This window comes from Gadus chalcogrammus, chromosome 16 (genome assembly GCF_026213295.1).
Source record: "Gadus chalcogrammus isolate NIFS_2021 chromosome 16, NIFS_Gcha_1.0, whole genome shotgun sequence".
Classification (NCBI taxonomy): domain Eukaryota; kingdom Metazoa; phylum Chordata; class Actinopteri; order Gadiformes; family Gadidae; genus Gadus; species Gadus chalcogrammus.
In genome coordinates this window covers 17,964,135-17,979,706 of record NC_079427.1, presented here as the reverse complement: position 1 = coordinate 17,979,706, position 15,572 = coordinate 17,964,135, and positions in this window count along the sequence as shown.

The following is a 15,572-nucleotide window of genomic DNA, read 5'->3' as shown; positions in this document are numbered from 1 at the left end:
TAAAACAATACTGTGTTAAATGTCATATCACACTCTAATTAACACAACATTCTCTAAAAGTGTTCCGAATTGCCCACGCTGTATTTATTTAGAAGTGATATAACTTGTTATCTTACCACTTCAGGGAAATTCTAAATAAAAAGACACATCGACGGTAAAACATTTGTGGTGACCTGTATGGTATGAAAAACTTGGTGACCTTGTTCTGGTATGATCGGAACGGAGAAAACAAGTATTTTAGTACCATGCCCAAACTCTGCTTGAAATAGTCCACCACACTGTTGAAACCCGCGTTCGATATCTCTGTATCGGCGGGCTGATGTCGAACAGGAGTGCGGTTAGTGAGAGAATAGAAGCAGTTTGTTGGTGTAAAGAACAGATCATACGATTGTTTTTCACAGACTGACATACCTAGTCATCATCGATCCCTGCTCTCCTCTTTCATTATTTTCCCCCGGACTCTACCTTCGTCAAACCGGATTCAAGAATCCCTCTCATCTCCCTCGCTCTCCTTTTGTTCTGATCTCTGTCATTCGATACCACTCGCTGCGGTTCACTTTTTCTTACGTTTTCATCCATCAATAGAGCCGCAGCAGTGCGGGCGGAGCTGGGTGTGTTTTTTTCTTCGACCCACCTCTTTTCTCTTCCTTCCTCCTATTCTTCCTGTGTGTTACAGTCTCCCTCTGTGTGAGGGGATCAATAGAACATGGACCTTTCACGGCGTGCCCCTGCTTCTTCCCAGGTCCAACAAATAAAAGTGAAAATGACCTAAAGTCGATTGGTCTTACTCTTTGTGTGTGTGTGTGTGTGTGTGTGTGTGGGTGTGTGTGTGTGTGTGTGTGTGTGTGTGTGTGTGTGTGGGTGTGTGTGTGTGTGTGTGTGTGTTGTGTGTGTGTGTGTGTGTGTGTGTGTGGTGTGTGTGTGTGTGTGCGTGTGTGTGTCTGCGTGGGTGTGTGTGTTACGGTCTGACCCCTTAGCGGCTGGCTTTATTGATATCATTAGACAACACACCCGCCTCTGAGGTGGACGAAGATGAAAGAGAGCGAAGAATGAAGACACACGTAATGGTAAGTCATATATCGAGATGGCAACGGGGAAAGGGCAAGGCAATCTCAGTTAGATTTTTTTTTCCTAACCTTAAAAATTAATTCTTCGTGGTTTATCTTTAGCATAATATCCTCTACTCAACCTTATAAGAATGCTCACATAATGTCACTGATATAGAAACAGAAAATCTAAATTGTTTCTTTGATCCAGTGATCGCTGTTAGTATGCCGTCTGACATTCTAACCTGTCGTCATGTCACTGTACACACGGCGTGACTCGAGTTACCTTCCTCCAGACAAGAGGAAATGTAAGTAGTGTTATAAATAAAACCACTAAAAACAACTTAAAATATGTTTTTGTTGAAGAAGAACATCTAAAGTAGTGTTTGACTTTTTACGAGACAGTCAAGATAAAAAACGTACTAGGCTACAAAGGAGAACGTTTTGCTATTTTTTAATTAGCATATTTTTTATGAACAGAAACATCATTCAATTGAGTTGTGTCTCCCCACTCTCATATATCGACATATTTGTATATCGTCATACACGATGTAGAAACAAATGGCATGATTCTGCTTTTGGGGCCCATACTCGTCTGAAGACAAAGACTGTGACGGCAATATCACATCAAACAGCAGCTCCTACTGTGGATTCACCCACGCTTCACCTTCCCGGCATAGGGCTGAGCATTTGATTGTATAGCAGTATGGTTGACCTTCTCGGTTCAACGTCGTTATTGGCAACATGGATGATGAAACATTGTCTTGGCTTAATGCATTTGGCCGATCCGAGCGCACGTTTGTTTTATCTGTGTGCGTGTAGCATATGCACTTCTGTGTGTTTTTGTGAAAGTAGGCTACATACAAATGTACATTCATTGGTAAGAATATATATAACCGATGTATAGATAAATATAGATATATCCATGTCTGTGTTCATTTGATGTACACTTGTTGATATTGTGGATGCATTTGTGATTATTCAATGAATCATCTGTTATGTAAAGGGTCGATTAATGTTCTCGGGTTTTCCATCATCTATGGACTAACATCGATGTATTTGGAACTGCATCAATGCACATCGAAAGCAATACTCATTATACAAATGAGATTTTAATACATGCGCGCCCTTCATTATACCTGGCTTACCATTATCTCATTATGCCTTTTAAAAGCCAGACAAGTAGACATGGCTAAGCGTTTTGCAGAACACTGTGCAGACCGCCTCTGTCGTGGACCTCTGCAGTCCGGAGATTGATAGCTATCAGTCGCCTTGCTGACAGCTCCACAATGAAATCTCATTTGGCGGGGGCTTATTTGAAAATGGCAGTTTATAAAGAGAGAGAGAAAAAAAAGAGAGGAATCAACTGACAGAATGAAAGAGAACCGTGATGGGTGGGATAAGGTGAGAGAGAGGAGACAGAGAGGGAGAGAGAGAGAGAGAGAGAGAGAGAGAGAGAGAGGAGGAGAGAGAGAGGAGAGAGAGAGAGAGAGAGAGAGAGAGAGAGAGAGAGAGAGAGAGCAGCGCAGTGGAAGGATATTAAATAACAAACAGGGTTCATTTGCATCGTCATATTAGTTGCCTGTACACTAACACAGCTGCATGTCCTTGACACTAATCAGGCTCAGTGGTCTGAAACGGCCCCGTAAACGGTGACCGCTGAAGACGCCTCTGCGTTTTATGACCCTGATCCGTTCTCACTGTTGTTTACTGCACGTCTCTCTTCAAATAAATCATGGGCAATACATTATTAAATTCAGATACTTTTTTAATTTCTCCTGAACCCTGATTGTCTTGTTGGCTTTGTCTAAACTTGTGCCTGTTTCGATGTCATTTTCTGCTTAGTCAAAACCTCATGAATGATTGTCTATACAATTTGAATGTTTGCCAAAGCTTTTCACATAAACCTGGTTTGACCCGGTTTTAATTCATATTCATATCCTCCGTATGATTTCAAATGTCTACTTTTGGCTATGTGGGATTCAAGTGGCCCTCAAACGTTTCCTGCATGTCTTATCTTAAAGAGTACAAGTATTTGCACTGCATCTTGTTAAATACCAACATTTGAAAATAGGCTGAATAATATTGGCAAGGGATACTAATGAGTATGTTTAGAAACCATGATCTGTGAAACCAAAAGACCCAATAGATGTTAATGTTTCTAAAAATGTGTGATCCTTGAAATGGGGAATACCAAATGTACTGGTGTTTGGTAATTCCCCAGTTCACACTACCTAAGCTGTGAGATGTGCCTATAGCCTGTGTGTTACGAGGTACTAGATGTGTGGAATTACGCTGGGGGGATTATAGGTTCCATCCCTGTGGTTATTATGTAGAAGAACCGGGAAATAAGTATACATACATACATACATGTATATATATTTGTTTACACTTCCATTGCGAAAGGTATATAATACTTAAAAAAGCTCTGATGAATTTGTTCATGAATTCTGATGAATTAAATGATTAGACTTGTGCGGTCTAACTGTTTCACTGAAGTCATAACTTTCCTCTTCAAAAAGATCTGGTCTGTATTTTTTTTAAGATAATTATGATTTTGAACAAAAGTGATAGCATCGGCAAAAAAGTTTGCTGCTGTCCCCTCTCCGACCAACAATACTGTGTGGACATGTACACCTATAGAATCATCCAGGGACGCAGATGTGCCTTCACCGCTGTGTCAACTCTATTTAAAAAACTGCCTGTTTTTGCACAGAGCTAAGCACAGGCATGCCAACGAGAAACGCTGTCCTACGAGAGCAACCTCCATTTCCAGTTCACTTTTCAAGAGAGACAACGTTCTCTGGCCCTTCTTTTGTATTATTTATTATTTATTTTCCCCTTCGCTTCTAAAACTGAGTCCGAATGACGTCTACTTCACAGCTACGCTTTTGCCGGTCCAGCTTCGCTGACAGGCAATGCACGGAGGAGAAGGTGGAGATATAGAGGCAAACAAAAGCAGAAGTAAATCAGGAAGGGTGGTGGTGGTGGTGGGGGTGGGGGTAGGGGCGAGAGAGAGAGAGAGAGAGAGAGAGAGAGAGAGAGAGAGAGAGAGGAGAGAGAGAGGAGAGAGAGAGAGAGAGAGAGGAGAGAGAGAGAGAGAGAGAGAGAGAGAGAGAGAGAGAGAGAGAGAGAAGTTGTCCCTGGAGGAAAAAGATGGAGGGCCGATCTTTGAGGTGAAGAGTAGTTTTAAATATACTGCAGGGTCGTTTTCATATCTGCCTGTAAGGAGTGAGATAGGGGAGCAAGCTTCCCACTCTGACAGGGAATGTACAACTTCCTGCACACACCTAGGCATACATGCATGCACATGTACCTGCGCACACACACACACACACACACACACACACACACACACACACACAACCACACACCACACACACACACACACACACACACACACACACACACACACACACACACTCCCAAACACACAGACACACACACACACACACATACAAGCTAACAAGCTACAAGTCCTCAAACACATACTTTCATTGGGGAGAAAGTTCTGTGAAGGTGCAGATGCATAGACCCACCGTCATTCATGATAGAAGTGTAACACAGGACTGACAGTCGATTTATCTTGTCACTCATCCCCCCGCATACCCTTGCCAACTCTCTAATGTCAAGGAGGATGAGGACAGAGGACTGCTGCGTAGGGAGTAACAAGGTAGGAAGATAAAATAAAAAGGTCCCAAGAATTGTGCCGCCGTCTATACATACCTATACGTCGTTCATAATAAATTAGCATATACCACTTTTCCTTTCTTATCTCTTTGCCGTTTATTCTTTAGGCGATGTGTCCTACAGCTCAGCTTTTCACAGCTCTCCAATAAAGACAACCCCACTGAACAAACATGGGTGTTGAACTTCAGTTGAACTTCTCAGTTGAACTTCTTTACGCAAATGTGTCGTGTAAATCTGTGTTAACCGATGTCCATGTCTCAGATAATCCCAGTCCTCAAATACACCACATGCTGTTTAAATACGGAGCCATGCAAACACAACGTCTTCTGTTCCGGGGTCAGGGGCTTGAGCACAATGCAAACGCCTTGTGAATGGTTGTGTGTCGAATGCAATGAGGCCTCAGAGTTGTATTTTTATTCATTTTAATGATGTGTGCCGGACCAAGAAAGAGGCACTGTTACATTTGTCTCTTCATTCCTTTACTGAGGTTTCCATGGTCCTTCTAACCTAGGGTATTGAACAACTTGGATAATAAAGTACTTTGTCTGACGCAAGCCATGGAACTAGACTTAGGATGTTCCATTCATTCATTCACTCATTCATTAATTTATAAATCTGGGTCCCTGGGTGAAAAACCATCTTGAAACGTTTTAAATTATGCAAAGTATTCAAATGTCATTTGTTCCTCGCTAGTGTTCTGTGTGTGTGTGTGTGTGTGTGTGTGTGTGTGTGTGTGTGTGTGTGTGTGTGTGTGTGTGTGTGTGTGTGTGTGTGTGTGTGTGTAACTAAGCCTCTTCTTCCCTTTCCTCCATAATAAATAAAGGATGAGGCAGAAAACAGAAGGCAGGGCTGACATTAAAGCCATCCATCAAGCCCCTGTTCACCCCTATAATTGAATCACACTACACCTACTGACAAATATAGCCAGACACAAGCACTCACCCACACACACAGGAACGCACAGACGTGCACAGGGCTACACATTCATACACACACATATTTTTCTGATGATAGAACAAGCATGGGTTTATACTTTTGGATAATGGAGCAACCACAGAGTGAGTTGAAATGACTTTGAAATCACATGAATGATTTGCATGCAAATAAGTGTGTCAGTATCGGTCCACCCACACAAACCTTTGTTTTTGGCGTACAGGGCGGATGGTGTAGATGTACAGATATATGCAAAAATAGATTTGGAACAAAACTGCATAGAAAAAAACTAATAAAACGGATCTGTACCTGTAATTCTCTTTGTGGCACTGTGACAATGTCAGTGATTCCTGTTTAAGTGTGTATGTGTCGCATTGTCCCGGAACAAGCAGTCAGGTATGAGGACACATGTGAGCTAGTGGAAAGAGGTTTTGTTTCCATTCAAATTTACAAAGTAATCAAAGAATATGATGAAACCAGGCATGTTCAACGTTTAGGAAACTAAGCTAAATACTAGCGCAAGTGTTTTTAAGTATATTGGAGGAGGAGAGGTTCTCTTGAGAACAACAACGTCTTTTTCTGCCGATTCATTATCAACCATTGGCAATATAACAACCATAGAGATCTTTACTTGTTGTGGAAGTACCAGAGACGTCAAAGAAACAAACACAGTCATTTATGGGTTCATAATATCATCCGCAGGCGCACACAGCTTTTTGCCGTGATATTAAATATTATAATTATACTATCTAGATATAATATATATATATATTTATACAACGGGGGGCCTGAATCCAGCGATCTGATTGGTTCCTAACTGTTGTATAATGAGCGTATACATAACTGCTATGACGCCCGATCATTTTGTGAAAGTATCACTCCGCGCCTTGGAGTGGAAATGTATAATAATAATATATATATAATATAATAATGTGTAAAAGCAATAGCACAGTTCACTGAAGCCTAAAATCGGCGAGTGAACTGCTCAATAGGATAAATTGCCGGCGAACCACTCTATCGGAGCCTTCTCTCGGAGGGACGCTAAAGTGTGTTGCGTAGCGACCGTCGTGCATTTTGAAGGCAGCCAGGAGGGACTACTTTTTTGTATTCTTTAATAAAACGGCTACTTTGACTTTCTTGGTTTATTTTTAAATGTAGTGTGTCTATGACTTTCGTTTTGCCATAATAGTAACCGTTGTATAAAAGCAATAGATCACTTCAGTCAGTGGTATGTGCTCATTATACCACTGTGAAGGGGGTCGCCGGCCCTCCGCTGCGCGTCAGGGCCCTTAACAGTGGTATAATGAGCACATACCACAGCCTGCCGTGATCTATTGCTTAAATATATATATATATATATATATATATATTATAGAGCTACAGGTTTCAGCAAACGGCAAAAAACACTTTCTCCTCCATTTTGCGGTTCAATCTGGACTTCAGGGGTGAACGCTGATTGGCCGTCACGACAAAGCATCAAGCGAATTTTGTTAGTGTTCACACGAGTAGAATCAATCAAAAACCATTTTTGAACAGGTATTTTCGCCGCGCCATTCATCAATTCACACCGCAGGTTTTTCCGGCGAAAGATTTGCCTTTCGCGTCTTTCCATTGACTTTGTATGGATTCATTTTTGTTGTGAACACACCTTTAGTCAACCCCCACAACATACAAAACGGTGTTATCTATACCCAACAACTATACCATCTTCAAACAAAGGGTTGGTTACAAAACTCACATTAATAATTTGTCAGCTAAAAGGTTAGTTATTTGGGGGCCTATGGGGTGGCCATATCAGGCAGTATGTATTCTAGCAAGAGTGTATGTGTGCATGTAGATGTGTGGATTACGAGAGTTAATTCTGTGTGTAGTCTGATATCCATTCCCATAAACTCAAAACTTGAATTGTTGAGGGGTTGCTGCGAGTTTAAAAATGGCAGGGTCTGTGCAATACTTTCTTAAGTACTTTCCATTGGTTGGAAAGATGATGACAGCCCACAGTCGTTGACCTTTCCTATCAATCTTTTGTGCTTAGATTTACCCAGACTTTCTCGAGCTGGCTAGATTGTAGCTCCTTGGGCGGCATTTATATTTAGCTCACTTTCTTTCATGAAGAGCCATTAAAATACCGTATGTCCACCTTTTCCTCCATAACCCACCCCTAAAATCCTTAATATAATACCTACAAAACTATCTGTACAGCTCTCCTCAAAGCTTTAGAAATTCAATGCACACTTTGACTTCCCCAGCTGGGAGGAAGTGAAGGAGTGCTTATGGTTGGCGACAATGGTAAGTGACAGTTGGCAGTGCGCTCGACATGGGACAGGTACAGGCCCTGAATCAGTCGTAAACATTTAGTGAGAGTCAGAGATGAGAGTCTTGGTGGACCTTTTGGACTGTTGTCTCTCTCTTTCTCCGACTCTCTCTCTCTTTCTCAGTCTCTCTCTCTCTCTCTCTCTCTCTCTCTCTTTCTCAGTCTCTCTCGCTCGCTCATTCCGTTTGACTGGCATCCCTTGCTGCCCTCCACTTTTTAGGGAGTTATCTGCCAAATTGGATCAATAAGTAATTAACACTCGTGACTTTAAACTGCCAGGTTCTCTCCTCCTTCCTATCAAACTCGCCCCTGTGAGTCTCAGAGCACATACAAAGCCCTGTGTACATAATCTGAGACTAAATCTTAAAGAACAAAGAGAGGGCATTTGCAATTTCTCTCAATGTTTCAGCCAAAAAGCCTTTAAACACCACAGGAACCTAAATGTGGATGCAATGTGGGCATACTTGTATAGTGAGTGACAAAGAATTGCCATGCTAATAATTAAATGGCCAATATAGACAGCGAGATCACAAATGTCAAATGTCATTAAAGAGAATATCTCTTCCTCATTTCACAAATCTAACATCCAGAGTTTGTTATCACTTTGGCACAAATTAGTTTTGTGCAAAAAATGAAAATAAAAAATGAAAGATGTAACGGTAGATAGATCTATCAATATATTAATATATAGAAATAGATGTTTATGACCCTCCCATTAGGAATGTACCTCACTGCCTTAGTTTGCTGTAGTTTGCTGGCTAAAACTAGAACCATTTATTTCCATCAGGACAAGCAGAAAGAAGTAAACCATGCATTTATCTGTATCTCCCAGGAAGGGAATTTTTTCCTCTATCGAGGCCCATGTGTTGAGAGAGATACAATTTACAAGGGTTAGTCGTGTGGCCCAATTATTTAAGAGGCACTAATGATATTCATTAATTTAGATTTATTTCAACTGAGAAGTCAGAGGCGGCGGTGGTGCAATAGAGTGACTGAATGCTGAAGTCAATAGTGAGAGAGGGTCTCTGTGTAAGACGAGAAGAGGGGAAAAAATGAAGATGTGCCAGGAGTTGAGCTGGCCTGTGAAGAATCCTGAGAACTCGGACGAAACGCGTGAATGCAGAAAATGGAACATTTATTATCACACTCAATTAAACCCGAGAAATAATCCTTTCCATAAAATCCTCAGCCCCCCCCTCTTTCTCTCCCTCGCTCGCTCTCTCACACACAAACACACAGGCCAACGCATGTGTTTGTGTGTCTAGTATATGTACAACAGGCAGCATTCTGTACATATACACATAGCATATTATACATGTCATGCTTAATAAACTGTTTGGGTGTGGATGTGTGCGTGACTTTGCCCTGGGCCAGAGGGAGTGTCCCAGTGTCACTCTTCACTATTAATGATGACTATCTAGCAGCATCATTATGCAGTATGATGGATGAACGGGGATAGGTGTTCTACCATGCATGCACAGTGGTGTACAGATCAAATTCACACACATGCACAAACTCTTACTCTTTCCCACACTCACTCACTCTCTCACTCACAGTGTTGTTTAATACAGAATCACACTAATCATGCGGGTACTGTGGGTAACAAAATGAGCTTTAGCAAGCTCCGGAGCTCAGCACCAACAATGCCGTGGCTGTGGCTCAACGCAAAAAAAACCTTTAAGCTTTCAACAGAACACCACACAACCCCCGACCACCCCGTGGACAGTAGGGCCTAGGAGACACTGGAACACACAGCGCTGCGAAACATCAATTTCAATATTTAATGCCGGCGTTGAGAACAAACTGATTCCTAGAAGGCGGCCCAGATCCGTACAGCACCAAAGAAAGGACAGAGATTTCTCTGGTGCTCATGAAGTGTTTATGAAGTACCTCCACTCCCAAATCCACCATGGCTGGATGGTGTGTTTCTCTCCACCAAGCAGAAGCCCTACATGGAGGCCCCTCATTGTCGCGGGTTGAAGGGCCTCCTTATGCACTCTGTGTAACCTGTCTGGTTTCCACAGAGCCAATGGAGAGAGGAAGGCTATCAATAATCATCCTCCGCTGATAGCAGCACTATAAATGAAAGAGGCTGCATCGTTTCTCTCCTAGCTTCTGGTGTTGCTACTGCTGCTTGTTGTTTTGACCGTAGTTTCTACTGAGGAGGAGCCATGTCGTTTGGTTTTCACATCTTTGTTTTGTCTTACGGCCCACAGTGTGGTCGCAGCCCTGTCGTTTTCTCTCCCTTTTTCATTTGTTTGGGTCAGCTGCAGTGTTGAATAAGTATACTTTTCTTATTCCCGCAACTGGTGTTTTGGTTAATTCTGTAGTTTAATGTCACTATGTGTATATGACCTAATTTGGGAGCGTCGTGCCTGCATGAGTATCTGATATGAGGGATCTATCATTTCAAGCTGAAGCCTGCAAATCTCTCAATTAGCTTCAAACCCTGTCCTTAATGCCAACTTAAGAACACCTCAGTTCTTTCATGAAGAGCTAAGTTATCATATCGATAAAATAAAATCTGTTTACGCAGGCTGCTTTAAAGGTGAAGCGTGTTCGATTGTTTGTTTGTATACCTTTAGGGACTGTGCATTTCCTTGTTTCTAACAACATGGGTGGACTCCACACATTTCTAGTAATGTGCTGCCCCCTTATTTTTATTGAGTGTGAAGAACTTATTGGTTAGTTGACCAAATCGTACACGTTGCACCTTTCAGTAATGTCGTAGACAACTCACAGAGCCCAACCTCCTCAAAATAGCTATTACAGCCCTCTGGAGTGCAATAAACGCTCTACTGGCAGTCAACCAGTGGCTCTGCTGGAGGTACCATTGTGGCTGTCATAGCTTGAGAGATTTATTATGGAGATGCTGAGCAGAAGAGACGCCTTTCTAGAATTCATTCCTCAGAATGAATCTTTTATGAAAGAGGACACAGCGGATACTATCGGCCCTGCAATAAATTCAAACGATCCCAGTCATTCACAATCAACAATAAACCTCTGTAGCGTGTATGCCCCAGCATGAAACCTATTTTCACATGGAGCCATAAATTCAGCATGGCTGCCTAATGGAAAGAACTAGTGACCCTGATCACGTCTTCAGACTACAGGACGAGGCTGGACAGAATCGTCCCCCCTTTGCCACTGGTCAGGAAACATCAGACAAATGGCCCTAGTGAAAGTTCAACACCTTTTTTATCAAATGTTCACATAGCGGAGAGAATCCTTCACAGACTGAGCCACACACAGGACCATGCTATGGGTGAGAGAGCGCTCTGGTGTGAGCACCCGCAGGAAACAGGATTTCATCTTTCAAAGTCAGCTCGGAGGGTGTACTTAAGGGGAGTGGGCCAGACTATAATTTGCATCCCCACCAGACTGGCACACCTACTTAGGAATCAAAATAATGCCAATGATACCGTCAGAAGAAACTCTTTACTTTGACTTGAAGCGGTTCAGACTTTCTACAAGGCTGTGAACTCCAGTTGCCCTGGATAGAAGCCCCATGGTATTCTGGACAGCCAATTGGCAGTTTTCGGTTGTCTGGTCTTAATGGCCCTCCCTCACTAAGCTCTGCAACCGGACAGCACGGCCTGCCCGGCAGGGGATACAGTGAGTGAACAGTGTCCTTTACACACACTGCTGTAATGAAGGACCTGCGTGTCTCTGTGGGGGCAAAATTACCCGAGGAACATGCTGCATGCGAATCCCACCTCAATCAAATTGCTGCACGGCCGTTTGATTGGGGCCATGTTTTACCAAGCTTCAATGAATAGAATATTGTCACCCTTACAGGGATAGCTTCAGGTTACTAGAGAGGTGGCACACCCAATTCAATCACATCTTGCCTTTTCCTTCTTACCAATCTGCATATTGGAGAGACTTTGGGCAGCTGCATATCGCAGAGCTTTTTCTTTTCATGTATTTGTCAAGGGATGAACATTTATTGACATGAAAATCTTAAGATCCACTACCTCCAGCAGTGTGTATGCAGGTTAGATGATTCATAACCAAATTAGATCTTTGTCTGTGTCTTCCAATGATAGCATTTTATCCAACCTACCAGGCAGTGAGCACAGCTTGATGCTGTAACAGTTGAATTGCTTTTATAAAAATAACTTAACCTTGCGTTTTGATTACATTGCAGGAGATACATACTGACCAACTTTTACTATGCCAGATATTAGTTAATATCGTTACCATCTTAGCCAACGAGTTTGTGGTCCATGTTTTTATATTGGGATGTCTAAGCCATGGTGTAAATCAACCAAGAGGGCTTAAAGTCCTCCGTGGCTGTACAATTTTAACAGCGGGACAAATAAGTCTCCATATTCTCAATAATTGGAAGCCAAGAGAACACAGTGCTCCTGCTGTTTTACTCTTGACATGCTAACTTTTGAATGCAAGAATGAGAAGATAAAGTGCTTCGGATTGTTGTTCAAACTAACAATCTTAAATCTAAATACAGTATGTTTTTTTCTGTGCATTTGTGTTTGTTTGTGTGTGTGTGTGTGCCTGCTGTCCCTTTTTGTTAGTGTTATCCTCATCGTCATTATGCAATATTATGGATGATGCAGAGTTAGGTGCTCCGTCATGTATATGCATGCTGTATATATTATATACAGTTTGGATAATTACACACACACATGCACACACATACACGTACACTCACACACACACACTCACGCACACACACACAGGGGCGGCCCCAGCACATTTGGCGCTCTAGGCGAGCTTCACTCCTGGCGCTCCCCCCCCCTCCGCAAAAAAAATAAAAATAAAAATAAAAATAAAAAAATAAAAAAATAAAAAATAAAAAATAAAAAATAAAAAATAGTTCGTTAATTCCCCACGAAAACTGAATTGCAACCTTGAAAAACTGTTTTGCCCTGTAACTGCATTTCTTTCACATAAACACAACAATGATCGCAACGATGAGCAAACATTAATTCAAGAATAAAATCCACGGAGGAAAAAATTGCGCCCCGGATGGCTTTTGCCTCTTCATTTTCTTGATTTCGTTCTTGATTCTCGATTCTTGAAAACACTCTAACCTAATGCCTTATAGTACTAGCATGTTCTGACGAAACCAAGGAAGTAGGTTCCCCTTCCGTTTTCGATTTTTGGCTAATTTTACCCTAATGTTAGATTTATTTTTTTTAATGTCAAAATATTGGAGATATAGAAGGGGCGCAAAAATATGCGCCAGGAGGGAAAAAAAAATATATATTTTGCGCTCCCCCTCTAGATGGCGCTCTAGGCGGCCGCCTAACCCGCCTGTAGGGAAGGCCGCCCCTGCACACACAAACACACACACACACACACACACACACACACACACACACACACACACACACACACACACACACACACACACACACAAACACACACACACACACACACACACACACACACGCACACACACACACACACACACACACACACACACACACACACACACACACACACACACACACACACACACACACGTACACTCACACACACACACCACACACATACACATGCACGCACGCACGCACGCACGCACACACACACACACACACACACACACACACACACACACACACATGCCTGTCCATACCTAAAAGAGAACATTAAAAACCATTGTTAACAGATTCTCAGTGTTCCAAATGCGTCCACAGGTGTTTGATGCAGGAAACGCTGTGTAGGAAAATGGTGCTGCGATTCAGCACTCCATTATTCATGTCTGTCAGCCCAAATCCAAGTACCGGCTCTTTGGTTACAGATAATCATACGGTTATAATACAACAAAGCACACTGGTTACTGCATATGTATTGTAATGGTTAGTGTCAGAAAGGTACACACAAGCATACTTTCCTTTGACACTTGAGAGAGTAAAAAATGTTTTTTTAATGGAGCATTTTATCTAGTGCGACAGCTACAGGCCACTCTAACAGTCCATTTTATAGCATTCAACACTGGTTAAATACTGTACAACAGTACATGTATGTGTCACTTCAGTCCGATTTGTGCCATGATTATATAATAATAATAATAATAATAATAATAATAAAAATGATTAGAATAACAAAGATGCATCACATATGCCTGTAAGCCTGTAGGTTTTGATGTTTCCTTTTTTGGTCCTTGGTTTACGTATAATTTTCCTTAATATTAATTCAATCAGAGACATATCCCACGGACCGTATCACAGTACAGACCCCTTCCCATGCCACTTTTAATTGGATGGGACCCCCCCCCCCCCCCCCTGTCAACAATTGCTTCCCCCCCGTCAACAATTGTTCTCCCCCCGGTCAACAACTGGTCTTCCAGGCTGGTCAACAATTCTGCGCAGGTAGGGGGAATTTGGGGGGGCCATCAGTACCTCTTGTTTACAGGGCACAGAATTTGGTGCTACGGCCCTGTGTGCAAACAATGACACGCGGCTTTCAACCGCTTCCGTCAACTTTTAATGCGTAGACAAAATATCACTGCACACTTTACGGGGCGATCGCCGGACACAGCTCCACACACACACACACACACACACACACACACACACACACACACACACACACACACACACACACACACACACACACACACACACACACACACACACACACACACACAACTAATTCCGCCGCTAATAACAACTGGTGGCGCGGACTCTGGAGAGTGAAGGTCGACACTGGCCTCTGATAGATTGAAGTCTTTGGAGACTGACGCTTCACACACACACGCACTCTCACACAAACAGACGGACAGGCAGGCAAACAGACAGAAAGACACACACACACCACTCCATCGCTCAAAACGCCAATCGGTGATCCGGTAAAAAAATTAATAAAATAGTAACGCACAGCGCCTTTGATGAGTAACTTTAATCTGATTACTGGTTTGGAAATAGTAACGCGTAGTAATTACACGTGTCTTGAAATCGAGCCTAAAAAGATCACAAAGTAAGCCCCCCCATGCAAATACAAACACACACACACACACATGCACACACACACACACACACACACACACACACACACACACACACACACACACACACACACACACACACACACACACACACACACACACACACACACACACACACACACACACACACACACACACACACACACTCACACACAGCCCACAGCCCACTATGTTTCCTTTACACCTTGCACACCTCAAAACAGATCTAAAGGAAAAAGTCATGTATTTGGTGTTGTGAGAGATCAGACAGCTGTGTCATGGTTGTTTTTGTTTTCATCATCCGTGGGTCGCCATTTTCTTCTTTCTTCCTGTCCTGTTTTCATGATGGAGGGTGGGGACGGACCCAAGCAAATGTCAGCCCCTTACAAGTCCTTATTGAAGGACGGCAAGATGAGGACGGGGATGGGATGCAAGAGAGAAATCTAATTAAAAACAGGAAGAAATAAAGTCAGAGGTTGTGTGCTAGTTGACTGTGCAGATGAGGATATTTAATTCAAAGACAAATTGTACTTGATAAGAACCATAAATGGACACATACACACACCCCTCCACAATCACATACACACACACACACACACACACACACACACACACACACACACACACACACACA